A 14,285-nucleotide genomic window follows, 5' to 3' on the forward strand; every position below is an offset into this window, starting at 1 on the left:
TCAGGCTTCATGACATAGCAGAGAATCATGCTTCATGTCACCCACCACTGGAACAGGCCATTGTCAGATATTTTTAGGCCCCAGCACCCAGACAGAGGAGAGAGGTCCCATAGCAGAGAATCAGGCTTCATGTCATAGCAGAGAATCAGGCTTCATGTCACCCAACACTGGAACAGGCCTTGCGGGGCAAGTTCCCCGTGTAGATAGTTAGGGCGTACTAGCCCCTGCCCCCTTTCCTTAGGGCTGTCTAGGGTTAATTACCGTCACCCATCCACGTGAAAGGGGCACACATACCTATCTCCTTCCAGTGTGGCTACCAAGCATTACAGGTCCGTCTCCATCATCAACCATCTCTGAGAGAACCCCTGGTCTACAATCGGGTGAGAACGTTCCTGTTTTTATACCATTTCTTATACCATCTTTGCCACACTGTGTATATATGTACAGTCTATGCCCTTAGGGCTGTCTTTCATATTGTTTGTTGTAGAGGTTCATCCTCTAGTGTCTACCCATTTTTAGAATTTATCTTATTAAATGCTAAGTTTTATCCCTCTGTCCCACGGGATCAGATTGAGCTGAATATAAATTTTAGGCCTATTATTTAGGCGCTGGGTGACAGGTATACGTTTACGGGCAGAATTAGACTTGGAGATGCACGGTAGCGTGTGAAGTTATTGAGGATGACACTATCCGCACCTTCAATCTAATATACCCTTTTATGGATCAATTTAAACTTGGCCTGATACAGCAGAAAAAAAATATTTAGGGGATTGCTAAGTTGGGAATTGTATTCAACCCAGAACAAAAACTGTGCTTCGGCAGACAGCAGACAGTATTACAATTGGCTAGCCACAGCTGAAACACCAGATTTAGGGTACTGCTATTTTGGCCAATTGTATTTTACCCCTCAATAAAATAGCAAGCACAGCCAAGCCCCTGATGTAGGATATAGCACAAAATAACCACACTATCGATGGTTAAATACACTTGGTGATAGCTTGTGCTGGCGCACCACAAGACACAAAATGGCCGCCGATCACCCAAGAAAATAGTGACATAAAAACGCTCTGGGCAGCCTAAAAACAGTGAGCAATTAAATAGCAGCAGTTCAATGATCCACAGCTGTAGATCGATCACTGAATGAAGTGTTTTTTCTGAGTAAATCCCTGCCTAATCTCTCCCTAAACTGATCATAGCAGAGTGACGTGCGGCGCTACGTGACTCCAGCTTAAATAGAGGCTGGGTCACATGCTGCACTGGCCAATCACAGCCATGCCAATAGTAGGTGTAGGAAATGCTGTCATTCAGGCTGTGATGTCCTCTTGGGGCAAGTAGTATGACGCTTGTTGATTTCAAAAAGCGCCAAGAAAGCGCCGAACACCGAACCCGGACTTTTACGAAAATGTTCGGGTTCGGGTCCGTTTCACGGACCCCCCAAAATTCGGTACAAACCCGAACTATACAGTTTGGGTTCGCTTATCCCTAACTATAATGATATCCTAAAAAGCACCCTGGAGGAGTCACGCCACATAATTTCTTCCAAATTTATGTTGACAACTCTGCTATTCATCCCTTTCACTCCTCCCTCAGTCCAAAAGTTCCAGCACTTTTTACAGACATCTGTGCTGAAGATTTGGCCACCTATTTCTAAGAGACAATTGAAAACATCTGGCAGGAAATTAACTCCTAGCCTCTATCATTCATTCCTTTCTTTTTGTTTCTCTGGTTACCTTTCCACATTCGACCCAGTCACAGAAGAAGTCTCCAAGCTCCACTCTTCTTCCCGCCCTACCACATGCATTACTGACCCTATTCCTTCACTTCCTCCAGTCTCTCCCTAGCCGTCACTACTCATATAACTAAAATTTTAAACCTCTCTCATTCCTGGTATTTTATCTTCTTCTTTGAAACATTCTGTTATAACCACATTATTTTAAAAAAAGTCTTGACTAATCCTCACTAATTAAAGACTTGTCTCTAATATTCCCTTCATTTCTAAACTCCTGGAGCATTTGATCCATTAGAATTAGTTTTTTGCACCCTTCATTCTATAGATACTGCCCTTAACAAATTGCCAAAGTGACAAATAACCTCCGGACAGCGGAATACAACAGTGACTACTCTCTACTAATTCTCCTTGACCACTCTGTAGCATTTTACACTGTAAACCACCTTCTCTTCCCCACTATGCTCCAACCTATCAGCTTTAAGGATACTGCTCTCTCTTGGTTTTCTTACTACGGTATCTCTCTAACCGCTCTCCAAGCTGCACCAGATCTCTGGAATGTCCTACCCCAAGCAATTAGGTTAATTCACAACATCCACAGTTTTAGGCGCTCCGTAAATACACCACCTTTTAAGTTGACTCACCACATCTCCTAATTCCCTTATTTTTCATTCATCCCCTAATCATCATTCTTCAGAATCTGATCCATTGTCAAATATCTACACCCTATGCACTGAAATGCAGTACAAATATAGGCTGATGGCTGGCTCATGCAGCTTTATATCTACTCCCCTATTGTGTTAAGATGGCTGGATAATTGTACAAAACAAACACTTTTCCCCTTTTTTGTCACCCTATCTCCTCATAGATTGTAAGCTCTTGAGGGCAGCACTCTCATTCCTCTAATTTCTTACTTTTTGTTGCCATTTTAATGATGTGGGCTCCTACGACCAGTGTTGAAGAAAGGCAGGATGTCACTTCAATACGATCTAGTAATTGTTCCAGCCAACTTACAGTTCAGTAAAACTGGATCACAGCCGGGTCATAACAATCCATAACAATTGAAATAAGTAATGCAGACTCGGGTCTCCTTTAGATCCATCCACAGGCCAGTTTTGCTCCACACGTGCCTTGCACTTGGTGATCTGTAGCCTCTCACTCTAGCAGACACACCCTGCTTCATGCTACAGACTTTTTAAACACAACTGTGGCCACGTATAAAACCCAGAGTGGATAAGTAAAAGCCAGGCCCGGATTAGCTGATACCAGCTATACTAGGTAGCAACAGCATTCACTATCTTTCTTAGTGGATACTCTAGTTACTGGCTTTCACTCCACCAAGGCTAGGTACCTTGGTGGCACGTCTCAAATGAACCAAAGCAAACCCCAATATGAAGTTCTGAGTTACTCCAACTGTAAGGAATACAGCATCTTTCTCGATACTAATACTCAGGATAGGTCATCAATATCAGATCACTTGGGGTTCGATACTTGACATCCCCACCAGTCAACTCAATGGAGGCTAAGCTGCTGACCTATTTGTTCTAGCTTCATCTATTGTTTTTTTTTTTCAGCACCAGTGACTGCTGAAAATGGTTGATCGCGAGAATACCGTTTGAGGATAGGTCATAAATATCAAGAAAACAGGCAACTCCTTCAATGAGTCCAAAATCTCCCAATGAGTCTTTTCTACCCCAAATCATAAATTATTTCAGCTTTCCTCTTCTTACTATTTTCTCAAGAGAACCTAGAACAGCCTCCGTCTCACCTTGTTGATGCTATTTTTCCAAATGATCTTTTCCACTTTGATATTAAATGTAGGAAGATTTTGTACTGTTTTTGTAGATCCAACATATTTTAAGACAAGCGATCCATTCTGTAAACTGAGCCAATTTACTATGGAATACTGAGTGATGAAATCTCCATTTTCATAGAAGACACGATTTCCAGCAACATCCTTCTGGTTTCCCAGGAACCAGTGAAGCTGGAAGAATGAAAGAAACGTGTCTGGTTATTTCCAGGAAACCAGTCACATATGTGTAATGTCTACTGAAGAAGTACAAAGAGTCACCAGCAAACTAGAAAGAAATTCTACATGTCTCTGAAGACTTGCTATGAAATTACTAATAAAGAAAACACTGGGTTGTCGATGTCCTAAAATGAAGCTCATCATTGATAGAGATTAGAAGCCTATGGAGCAGGACTTTTTTATGGACACAAGTTTAGAGGTTGGTATACTATATACAGTACATAGGGTGGTTTTCTGTGACAATTCTGGTCAACATCAACATAAACTGCATAATAATAATAGATAATATATTATCTTTACGTATTATCACCATATTAGTTGCATTCCCTAGCATCTGTGGGCAAGGTTTTTTTCACAATACTGTCTTCTGTTTGGGTCTTCAGACCTCTGAAGGTTCTTTGTATGATGTGTTATTTTTCTACTCACTTCACCTTTTTCATGTTGGATATTCCTCAATCCTTGCCATCCTTGGATTTAAAAAATAATAATTACCTTAGTTCAGAGCACACAGTACGGTAGTTTTCATGTCCCATTAATGAATTAGGACTTTTATCCGGTGTCATCTTTCTTCACTTCTGTATACCTTTTTAGTTTTAAGTTCAAGTTAGTAAAGATTTTTCCACCAGTCTTTCACTTATCAGAAACTATTTTAGTTTTTTTTTAAATATATATAAGGTAATTTTTTTTCCTGAGGTCTAATATCTCTAATATCCTAAATTATCTGATAACATGGGTTCAAAATGTACATGCGTCGGCAGATCTTCATTGTGAAGATCAACTAATGCTAATTTACATTGTAAATTACTTAATCTCTTTAGCCATCTATTGTATCTTCTGCTTCCTCAACTGTGCCTCCCCAAAGTCTCAATTCCTTGAAGGGCAAGATGAATACTTAAAAAAACTATCTCTTTAGGTCTCCTTTGGTATTCATAATGCATTATGTTAATGACACAAAGCTTCTCTAACTGGATCCTTCTTTCTTATGGGTAGAGAAGGATTAGGCACAGGAAAATAAACAATGTACTGTAGGTAGATCAAAATGTAAAGGGACAAAAAAAATTAAAAAAAGAAGAAAATGTGTAAACTAGTAAAACTAGTAAAACAGGAAGGCAACAAAAAAGCACTAAAAAAGAGGTCTCCTAAAGTCGAATACAATGAGAAATGCCATGAGTGATGGTATACTGTAGCAGTTTAATGTCTGCTTCCGTCAGGGCAACATCAATAATCCCTACTCCAGTCCGACACACAGGCTCCGTTGTGGGAGAATTTTAACTGTTGAATGATTCTATATATCTGTGATAAGAGATCCTTCTGAGGCAGCTTACTGGACATCAATTTCTTGAACAGAGTAAGGTCTCTCTGTGAGTCTGACTTAGTAAGGTATGGCGATAGTAACAAACGTATGTGAGCCCTATGCATGCAGTGTAGGGATGTGAAACAAAGAGGGTTCCTGAACTCCACTGTGTTTGATTGATCTAGGATGGAGGAGAAAGGGAAGTTCGGATATACATAATCTTATGTCCGAGTATTTAGGATATTTGCTAATGACATTAGTGGAGAGGGTAAGGGGCTGAGAAGGTCCCCCAATGAGTCCCAGACCTTAAGTGTGGCTTTGGTTAAGTCATTGCGGGTGTGCGTGTAAGGTAGTTTGTCACCCCTGCACCATATGAGGGAGCACAATGGGATATCGGAAAAGTTCATGAAGGATCAGTTCTGTCAAACTAATCTAATCAGTTTTTATGGGGAGGTAAGTTCTAGACTGGACTAGGTTGAGTCATTAGATGTCATATTTCTTGATATCTCTGAATCATTTGATTCTGTGCCACATAAAAAATTAATACATAAAAACCTGTTTCTAGGTTTCTTTTCATATTTCTAATTAGCTTACAGCAAACTGCTGACTGCTAATCTGCTTGACCATTATCCCAGTGCATGTCTGTTCTAGAAGGGTTTCTATTACGAACAGCCAAGCACCAGATAGTCAACTTATTGGTGAGCGTGGATGAACCTGGCTGAGCATCCAATCCAAGGGCCAGGCAAGGCATTTAAGTCTGACATTGTCTGTCTTTGTGATTTTGTTCATGGTTCATGTTAGTTCTGTATGATCAGAACTGTGTTGCATTTTTGTTGTAGCTTCCTATGTACCGACTTTGAGTTACCTCTGGATTAATCCCATGTCTACTGATTTTTCTTAAATTTTCTCTCCTGGTGAATTGACTTTGGCTTGTTTATTGATTAACACCATGTCTACCAATGTGGCTTCAATTGCCTCTCCTGGTGATCTGACTTTGGTTTATCTTTGGATTAATCCCCTTTCTACCGATTTGGATCCCACTGACTTTCCTGGCTTAGAATCTGATTTATCATTCTCTCCTACTACTCCTTGGCACCTGATAGGTCTGCTACCTGTGAGCTCCCACCTGTTTTCTGAGGCCTTACTATACCAATTTAAACTAGATCCCTAGCAGCCAAGCATAAATGGCCTTGCAGCAGATGCCGGTGAACACTTAGGGTAGCACTACATCTGCTAATTGGAGTAGTGAAGGAAGATCCTGCTCATAGCTCATGTCCAAATAACAGGTGCTAGGAGATGTCCTGAGCTGGACAAATTGAACAAATTCAAAACGAGAAATCTCCAGCACTCTGTTAAAACTTTACTTCTTTATTGGAAAATCCTTAAAAACATCTTGTACAATGATTACAAACCAGATGTATGCATTTCGATCATAGAAAGCTTTAAAGGAAATGCATCACCAAAAATGTTTTCTGCCAGTTAAAACCAGATAGTAACGCATATCAATTTCTTCGAATCTTTCTAATTTCTTTATTCTATTTCCAGAATATTATTATGGGGTGGCCATCTTGCCTGAGCAGTTCTTAACAACAATTAGAAAGCATTAAGAAAATTGCTTTACGGCAGCCCCATGGGCCATAGACACAATGGTCAGGAGGGGACCTCATTGACTTCTATGGGAGAGTCTTCTAGGCATGCTCTGTGACCTGTGCAGAGGTCATTGTACAAGGAAAGAATAGATGATCTTTGACAATCACCTATTGTAAATGGTGAATCATGTCTTATCTGTCATTCTAATCCATGATATCATGCAAATCCATTCTGGGAGATGATTATAGCGATCAGACAATACTAAAAATAGCTCACTGAGCTTTGCGCCCAAAACCAAAGCCCACTGGTAGTATTGAGCGAACCTGAACTGAAAAATTCGGGTCCGTACCAAACTTTACGACTTTTGGTACCCGGACCCGAACCCAAACTTTGCCGGAAAAGTTTGGGTTCGAGTTCGGGCATTTAATAAAGCTTGTTGAAAGGCTGCAGGGCAGCCAATCAACAAGCTTTTAAGTTGTGTGCCCTTAGAAGCCATCACAGCCATGCCTACTAATGGCATGGCTTTGATTGGCCGGTGCATCATTTCACCCAGTCTCTGTAAAAGCTGGATCACGTGTAGCACTGCCCATCAGCTCTCAGTAGTAAAGGGACAGAAAGCAGGCAGCTGAAGTATGGGACAGTGTTAGGGTGGGTTCACACTAGCATTATGGAGTCTGTTATGGCTTTCCGTTATAACAGGGTTATAACGGAACATAACGGAATCCATAAGACGGAAAGGCGGATCCGTTTTGCTGCCCATAGACTTGCATTATGACGGAATGCAAAATAGATGCAAAATAGATGGCTTTAAAAAGCATTCCGTTTGCTCTCCGTCCTAATAGAAGTATATGGGAATCAAAACGGATCCGTCTGGTTCTCGTTATGCAAGACAGGACTTTGTTTCCGAGACGGATCAGTTATGTTTTCCCATAGAATTCTATTAGGATGGATCAAAACGGAATGCCTCTTAAAGGCTTCCATTTTGCATTCCATCCTATGGATTCCGCTATGTTCTGTTTATAACCCTGTTATAACGGAAAGCCATTACGGACTCCATAACGCTAGTGTGAACCCACCCTTAGTGTACAGGCGATAGTAGATTGGGTGGCTGGCAGTGCCTCCAGTTCCTTCACATTGTCTCCCACCCAGTCCCCTGCTGAAAGATTAGAGGACCAACGCAGCACATATCTGATGATGATGAAACATAGGTGTCAACTTCTGCGGCTTTCTGCAGTGGGCAGACCGGCAAGGAGGGCAGGGGTGAAGAGTGGGTGGAAGATGATGTGGAGGATGATGAGGCCCTAGGTCAAGGTCATGCGAGTGACGTGTGCAGTTCATAGGAAAAGGTGGTGGTTACACAGCAGAAGCTGCACAGCAAAAGAGGGAGCAGGGTGCAAAAGCAGAGTGGCCGTCCCATAGCCAATACGCCTGCTACTGCCCACCGCACCCACGGACCGAGTACATCAAAGCCAGCTCCAAGCAGTTCCCTGGCGTGGCAGTTCTTCAGACAATCTGCTGACGACAAAACACGAGTGGTTTGCACGCTGTGCAATCAGAGCCTGAAGCGAGGCATACAAGCAATTGAAGGTGTTTGCTTAAGGCAATTAGTTTAGATAGTTTAGAGAGTGTTAACTCTACTACATCCGTAAATGTTCTAAACCTGAGCACCACCTGCATGACCAGGCATCTAAATGCAAAGCACGAGCTGCAGTGGAGTAAACACCTCAAAAACCACGAAAGATCTCAGGCTCCTCCTTGTCCCTCTTCTGCTGCAGTCTCGGCCTCTTTCTCCCCCTCTGGAGTGACAGTGGCACCTGCCACCCCGCAAACAGAGGATGTGGCAGCAACACCACCATGTCCGTCACCAAGCATCTCCACAATGTCCCATGGAAGCGTTCAGCTGTCCATCTCCCAAACATTGGAGAGAAAGAGGAAGTACCCCCCTACCCACCCGCGATCCCTGGCCCGGAGACTTTTAAAAACTTATGGCGGTGGCTGTGCCACAGTACGTGGTTCCCAGCCGCCACCACTTTTCCAGGTGAGCCATCCCCGCCCTGCACAACCAAGTGGCGGACAAAATTAGGTGTGCACTGCGCAACGCCATCTGTGGCAAGGTACACAGAACTACCGATACGTGGACCAGTAAGCACGGGCAGGGACGTTATATCTCCATAACAGCACACTGGGTAAATGCAGTGGTGGCTGGGCCTGAGGCGGATAGCAGTTTGGCGCATGTCCTTCCGCCACCGAGGATTGCAGGACGTTTCTCTTTGCCTCCTGTTGCCTCCTCGTTCCTACTACGCTTCCACCTCTACTGCCTCCTCATCTGGTCAGCGTAACACCTTCACCACCAACTTCAGCACAGCCAGGAGGAAACGACAGCAGGCAGTTTTGAAACTCATCTGTTTGGGGGGATAAACCCCACACCACGCAGGAGCTGTGGACGGGCATGGAACAACAGACCGATGAGTGGTTGGTGTCAGTGGGCCTCAAGCCCAGCCTAATGGTGTGCCATAATGGGCGAAATCTCGTAGCAGCTCTGGGCCTAGCCAGTTTGACGCACATCCCTTGCCTGGCGCATGTGCTGAATTTGGTGGTGCAGAGGCTCCTTAAAAATTACCCCGATATATCAGAGCTGCTGCAGAAAGTGCGGGGCCGTCTGTGTGCGCTTTCAGCGTCCTCATCCTGCTGCTCTCGGCTGTCAGCGCTGCGGCGTAACTTCAGCCTTCAAACTCACCGCCTCATATGCGACGTGCCCACAAGTTGGAACTCCACCTTGCACATGCTGGCCAGACTGTGCGAGCAGCAGCAGGCGATAGTGGAGTTTCAGCTGCAGCACGCATGGGTGAGTCGCTCAGCAGCACAGCACCACTTTACCACCAATGACTGGGCCTCCATGCGGGACGTGTGTGCCGTGTTGCACTGTTTCGAGTACTCCATCAACATAGCCAGTGCCGATGATGCCGTTCTCAGAGTTGCTATCCCACTTCTATGTCTCCTTGAAAAAACTCTTTGGGCGATGATGGAAGAGGATGTGGCACAGGAGGAAGAGGAGGAGGAAGAGGGATCATTTCCACGATTATCAGGCCAGTCATTCACATGTGGCTTGGAGAGTGGGTTCCTGAACCAACAGAGGCCAGGTACACAATTGTCCAGCCACGGCACAGTTCTGGAGGATGACGAGGTGGAGGATGATAAGGAGGAGGAAACGTGTTCACAGCAGGGTGGCACCCAAAGCAGCTCATAGGCATGACTGGAGCTTGGCTGGGGGGATACAGAGGACACAGACGATACACCTCCCACAGAGGACAGCTTATCATGGCCTCTGGGCAGCCTGGCACACATCAGCGATTACATGCTACAGTGCCTGCGCAACGACCGCAGAATTGCCCAAAATCTAACCAGTGCTGATTACTGGGTGGTCACCCTGCTTGATCCCCTCTACAAGAACAACGTGCTGTCCTTAATTCCGTCACTGGAGCGTGATCGTAACATGCGCGAGTACAAGCGTACGCTGGTAGACACGCTACTGATGGCATTTCCACCTGACACTGTGGGCTCAGTGGAAGTACAAGGCGAAGGCAGAGGAGGAGGAAGAGGTCGCTAACACAGCTGGGGCACCGCCAGCACCTCAGAAGGCAGGGTTAGCATGGTTGAAATGTGGAAAAGCTTTGTCAGCATGCCACAACAACCAGCACCACCAGACGATATGGAACGTCTTAGCAGGAGGCAGAATTTCAGCAACATGGTGGAACAGTACATGTGCACGCGCCTACACGTACTGACTGATGGGTCTGCCCCCTTCAACTTCTGGGTCTCCAAATTGGGCACATGGCCTGAGCTTGTCCTTTACGCCTTGGAGGTGCTGGCCTGCCTTGCGACCAGTGTATTGTCCGAACGTGTTCAGTACAGCAGGGGGGGTTATCACCGACTAGCGCAGCCGCCTGCCCACAGCTAACGTGGACAAGCTCACGTTCATTAAAATAAACCAGGCTTGGTTCCCACAGGACTTGTTCGTACCTTGTGCAGAATAGACAAGTATACCGGCCACATCCAGCCATTGTTATACTCCAGTGTACTTTCTCTTTGTTTTCTTTTTTAAATTTCCCAATGCTTGGGGGTCTTCCCAAATTTATAAAAAAATTAAATAAAATAAAAAACTACAAAAATAGTGTTGGCTACCTCCTCCTCCTCCTCAACCACCGCTTCCACCTACACAGCCACATCCACCGCCTCCACAACCTCCTACTCCACTTTGACCTCCGCCTCCTAGTTCAAGATAATTATTTTTAACTTTTTTTTTATTCTATGTTATTTTAATTAATTTCCCTATCCACATTTGTTTGCAGAGCAATTGTCCTGCTCTTACCCCTATTTTGCTTCCTTTTGCAGCACTCTTGCCCTTTCTATGACTTTTTCAGAGCCATTTTAGTGCCCCAAAGTTCGGGTCCCCATTGAAGTCGGGTTCGGGGTCAAGTTCGGGTCCCAAACCCGAACTTTGCAGCGAAGTTCGGCCGAACCTGCGAACCCAAACTTCCAGGTGTTCGCTCAAACCTATCCACTTGTTCTCCCAGGAACATCATATGTAAGTTCGTAAACTTCTCTCAAAAGGATCTAGTGATGAAAAAAGCCACAGAAACTCCAAACACAGAATATGAAGGATCACCCATTCTTCTTTTTGAAGATGTGGCCCATGCTATACTAAATAAAAGCCGACTACTTAGACCTTTAACAGATTAATTGAGACACAAACACATAGCCTCTTGCTTTCTGATTTCTTTTGGATTGATGATAGCTTTAAAGGACAAGAGATTCATTATCTACTCCCAAAAGAATTTACCTGATGTCTTTGCTGCACTGGAAATCAAAGACTTTGATATCCCAGATTGGTCAGCCACGACTGACATCACCTTACCATCGGCGATCACACCATCCATACCATGTGAGACAGTTTGCTATGGCAAATCTCAGAAGACAAAGAAAAAATCAGGAAAGTTGACACCTCACTTCCTTATCCCAGAAGGAGATTTGACATTATGTGGTTACCTTCATGCTTCAATGCTGTCATTCCTTTCAGTATTGGGTTTACTTTGTAGGCCCCATGCCTGGCCTCGGGATGCCACTTCTTCCCCCTCAATTAACCAAACTACTCTGTAATTTCCATGTGGTTTGATTCTTGGCATTCTCTGGCCCACTCATGAGGAATCTATGCTGCACACTCTACATGTGATAAGCTCACCTGGTGTGGTAGGTGATGCTTCGTATGTTGCTATGCAGCTCACTCTACACCAAATTCCCTCTCAGTGGTCCTTTGTTATGACATTACTTTCTCTCCATTTTATACATGCCTATGTATATTGCACACATTGCAGTTTTGCTCTTGTTGACACTTTACTTGTCTAGACTTTATTACAAGAACTTGTTTACTAGAGATGAGCAAAATACAAAATTTACCAAAAATTTGGAAAAATTCTAAATTTTCAAAATTTCTATTTCTCTGCATTTAAAACAGATAGTGATACCTCCTAAAATAGTTATTACTTTACATTTCCCATATGTCTACTTCATGTTTGGAACATTTTGTAAATGACATTTTCTTTTTTTGGGACGTTAGAAGGCTTAGAAGTTTATAAGCAAATCTTAGGCCTCTTCCACACGGGCTTTGCGGGTGACGTGCGGGTGCGTTGCAGGAAAATGCGCAATTTTTCCCTGCGAGTGCAAAAGTGTTTTAATGCGTTTTGCACGCGCGTGAGGAAAATCGGTACGTTTTGTACCCAAGACCCGAACCCGAATTTCTTCACAGAAGTTCTGGTTTGGGTTAGGTGTTGTGTAGATTCTATTATTTTCCCTTATAACATGGTTATAGGGGAAAATAATAGCATTCTTAATACAGAATGCTTAGTAAAATAGGGATGAAGGGGTTAAAAAAATATAATTAACTCACCTTATCCACTTGTTCGCTCAGTCCGGCTTGTCTTCTTAGATGGCCTGGGAGGAAAAGGACATTTGGTGACGTCACTGCGCTCATCACATGGTCCATCACATGATCCATCACCATGGAGAGGTGAACGCTTTGCACCCGCACTGAGTGACGTCACCAAAGGTCCTTTTCTACCAGGTCATCAAAGAAGAAGTAAGAAGAGAAGCCGGGCTGCGCGAACAAGTGGATGAGGTGAGTTAAATTTAAAAAAACATTTTAACCCCTCCATCCCTATTTTAGTGAGCATTCTGTATTAAGAATGCTATTATTTTCCCTTACAACCATGTTATAAGGGAAAATAATAAAGATCGGATCCCCATCCCTATTGTCACCTAGCAACCATGCATGAAAATCGCACCGCATCCGCACTTGCTTGCGGATGCTTGCGATTTTCACGTAGCCCCATTCATTTCTATGGGGCCTGCGTTGCCTGAAAAATGCATAATATAGGGCTTGCTGCGATTTTCACGCAACGTACAAGTGATGCGTGAAAATCACCGCGCATGTGCACAGCCCCATAGAAATGAATGGGTCCGGATTCAGTGCGGGTGCAATGCGTTCACCTCACGCATTGCACCCGCGTGGAAAACTCGCCCGTGTGAAAGGGGCCTTAAAATTTTTAAGAAAATTTCCAAAACCTAATTTTTAAGGACCAGTTCAGGTCTGAAGTCACTTTGTGAGGCTTACATAATAGAAACCACCCATAAATGGCCCGATTTTAGAAACGGCACCCCTCAAGGTATTCAAAACTGATTTTACAAACTTTGTTAACCCTTTAGGTGTTCCACAAAAATTAATGGAAAATGGAGATGAAATTTTGGAATTTCACTTTTTTGAAAGATTTTCCATTTTAATCAATTTTGTCCGCTAACAAAGCAAGGGTTAACAGCCAAAACTTCATATTTTTTGCCCTGATTCTGTAGTTTACAGAAACACCCCATATGTGGTCCTAAACTGCTGTACGGGCACACGGCAGGGCGCAGAAGGAAAGGAATGCCATATACGGTTTTTAAAGGGCAGATTTCACTGTAATAATTTTAAGTTGCCATGTCACATTTGAGGACCCCCTGATGCACCTGTAGAATAGAAACGCCAAAAAATGAACCCATTTTGGAAACTACGGGATAAGGTGGCAGTTTTATTGGTACTATTTTAAGGTACGTATGATTATTGGCTGCTTTATATTACACTTTTTGTGAGGCAAGGTAACAAAAAAAGCTGTCTTTATTATGAACACTGTTTTTATTTTTTTGTTATTTACAACATCCATCTGACAGGTTAGATCATGAGCTACTTTTATAGAGCAGGTTGTAACGGACGCGGCGATACTAAATATGTCTCCATATTTTTTTAGTGTCTCCATATTCTGAAAGCCGTAGATTTTTTTTTTAATTTTTGGGCAACTGTTTTATGTAGAGGCTCATTTTTTTCGATATGAGATAATGGTTTGATTGGTACTATTTTAGGGTGCATATGTCTTTTTTATCGCTTGGTTTTACACTTTTATGTGGGAAAGACCATCAGATGTTTATTTGAGAGGATCAGGGAACACTTTAACTCTATAAAGACGGGAAAAAGATGCACCAGACTAATTGACCATGTGAGAAAGGTACATGGAGGGAATGTGAAAGCGCTGCAGTTTGCTGGGATAGAGACTGTCCCATAA

This window comes from Bufo bufo, chromosome 4 (assembly GCF_905171765.1).
Source record: "Bufo bufo chromosome 4, aBufBuf1.1, whole genome shotgun sequence".
Classification (NCBI taxonomy): domain Eukaryota; kingdom Metazoa; phylum Chordata; class Amphibia; order Anura; family Bufonidae; genus Bufo; species Bufo bufo.